Below are 3,042 nucleotides of genomic sequence, written 5' to 3'. Positions count from 1 at the left end.
GAAGAGATTGCTTGAAGGAGGTGAGTGGGGATAGGATCAAGTGGACAAGTAGTAGGATGATTGGACAGGAGAATTTTGGAGACGTCCATCTCTGAGAGTGGAGAGAAGGAGGATAAAGAGTGTGCATCAGTCATTGTGAAGTTTTCCTCAGTCTGTGGTGTGGAGAATTGTTCACTGATGGATCTCGTCTTATTTGTGAAGAAAGCTGCAAAGTCGTCCGCTGTAAGAGTCGATGGAGGAGGTGGATTAAGAAGAGAAGAGAAAGTCTTGAATAGTGTCCGAGCGTCACAGCAGCTGTTAATTTTGTTGTGGTAGTAGGATGTTTTAGCTGTGAAGACATTTGCAGAGAAGGAAGTGAGGAGAGATTGATACACACTGAGGTCCGTAGAGTTTTTTGATTTCTGCCATTTCCTCTCTGTAGCCCTGAGTTTAGAGCGATGTTCACGGAGAACCTCGGACAGCCAGGGGGCAGATGGGGCAGTGCGTGCTGGTCTAGACAACAGTGGGCAAAAGTTGTCCAAGCAAGATGTTAAAGTGGAGCAAAGAGTGTCCGTAGCACTGTTCGTGTCCAGAGCAGAAAACTGAGAGAATGGTGGAAGAGAGGATGAAACCACAGCAGATAGGCGAGATGGAGAGAGTGAGCGTAGGTTCCGTCGAAAGGTGACCTGCGTTGGAGTGTGTGCCACTTCAGGAGTAAGTGCTAGGTTAGCAGTAATGAGGAAGTGATCAGAGGTGTGCAGTGGAGCAACTGAAGAGATGTCCACAGAGCAACCGCGCGTGTAGATGAGGTCAAGTTGGTTGCCCGATTTGTGAGTCGCTGTAGTGGACACTAGCTTGAGATCAAATGAGGTGAGCAGAGTTTTGAAGTCAGCAGCCTGGGGTTTATCTAAGTGGATGTTGGAGTCACCAAGCAGTACCAGAGGAGTAACATCTTCAGGAAAGTTTGATAGCAGCACATCCAACTCCTCCAAGAAGTTTCCCAGTTGACCTGGAGGACGATAAATGACCACAAAGTGAATTTTAACAGGGTGGGTTACAGTAATGGCATGTGATTCAAATGAACCAGTACCTGTAGGTGATGGCTGAAGTTCAAATTTCCATTCTTTGGATATAAGGAGACCCGTACCTCCACCCCTCCCAGTGGTATGAGGAGTGTGGGAACAAGTGAAATTAGTAGAGAGGGCTGCAGGGGTGGCAGTATCTTCAGGTTTGATCCAAGTCTCTGTCAGTGCCATGAGGTTGAGACCGGAATGGGTAGCAATAGAGGAAATGAAGTCTGCTTTGTTAACTGCAGACTGGCAGTTCCAGAGACCAACTGGAATAGAGAGCATAGGGCCAGCTAACATTTATATAATGAGAATCCTTTAGAAATAAGATTTGGATAAAATGAAGTCAAGTACATTGCATAAACCCCCACAAAAAGTGGCAGAACTTTGAACAATGCAGTGATTCACATTTTACTGACTGAAATTCAGCTTGCTTAAGATACTACTCCCTTAAAATATATTTATTATGGAACCCACTTTTTTATTATTATAAAACCCACTTGATTTATCAAGAGATTAATAATCAGTGAAATGCATGTGGTAAAGTATGTGTATGTTCTGTGACCTGTTTTAGACTTTTTGTTCAGGTACTAATTCCATTTAGATGTGCATCGTCAGAATCATCAAATGCAAAAAATAGTTTAATTAATGGCTTGGTATTAATATTAATGAAGTCTGCATGATTTCCATATCTGCCACTAAAATTATCTTTTGGGTGAGAGTTTTCATTAAATTGAAAATAAGTTCAAGTGATTTATTCACCACTGCATGTCTCCCATCTGTCAACTGTGTAATAATTCACAATGTCAGTTTCATTCACATCTCAGCATTTTCTTATGCTCCACAACCATAGCAAAAGAACTACCTTCTTCAGTTCCAGCTCAATAAAACATGTTTTAGAAGCATGTGGTGAAATCCATGCCCTTGCAATTTGTTGCCTGCTATTTCATTTAATTTCACCTTTATATCTTATCAAAAATAAAGTGCTCTTTCATGTAGCTGGTGGAAGTGTTCAGGGGCGATTCAAAGCATTTGTTTGTATAGACGCTGGCATCACTCCAGAGACTGTGTCAGTTTTATGTCAGATAAAGCACTTTTCTTTCAGCTTTTATTTAAGTTTAGTTGTCCGTAAAGTTGCTTTGTTTCGGATGAGTCATGTTTCTAAAAAGTTTGGTTAAAAGTGGAAACAAGTAAATACATTGATTTATTTTATGTAACCCAATTCAAATTAATTTCAGAGTGCCTTTTAGAGACATTTTTGCATTGTAAATGCACTAAACCGGGTTTGTCATGCCTGTAATGGCCCTTGTGGAGCCTTGCAAACTATTCTCAACACCCTTGACATGTTAAAGGATAAAATGAACATATTCTCAGCATTCTCAGCACCATCATGTTGTCCCAGATGGATTTGACTCACTTTCATTATTTGAACAAAGATTTCTAGATAAATAATCCATCTCTTTGTGTCCATATAATGCAAGTGTACAGGAGCTCCAAAGTGGATGCTTTATAAAAACTATGCAACGCGAACATGACAATAATCCATACGACCCCAGCTGAAGAATCAATGTCTCCTGAAGTGAAGTATAAGACAAAATAAGTGTGTATAAGGAAAATAGTAATATTTTAACCTTTTCAATTATAAACCATCGCATCCTGCCAATGGTCATACGCAAGATCATACATAGAAGCTATGTTTCTATCCACCTCTTCAACTAGATTTGGAATGTTGCATAAAGAGAAAAAACGAATGGAAACACCAAGATGCACATCAATTCTAAAAATGAGCGTGAAAAGTGATTTGCTCAATTGAATTTGAGCAATGTCCATAAAGAAGATGTGCATAAAGAACAATGGACACACAATTAGCTAATAAATTCCTCTTAATAACTGAGGTATCCAGTGTACCAATCTCATCACATACTATCTCAAATGTCATTTTAATAGTCAATATTAAATTATTAGCTGCATTTCCATTGTTGGGCCAACAGCAGGT

The sequence above is a fragment of the Carassius auratus genome, unplaced genomic scaffold (assembly GCF_003368295.1).
Source record: "Carassius auratus strain Wakin unplaced genomic scaffold, ASM336829v1 scaf_tig00002014, whole genome shotgun sequence".
NCBI classification, from domain to species: Eukaryota; Metazoa; Chordata; class Actinopteri; order Cypriniformes; family Cyprinidae; genus Carassius; species Carassius auratus.
Note: the sequence above shows the minus strand (reverse complement) of the source record.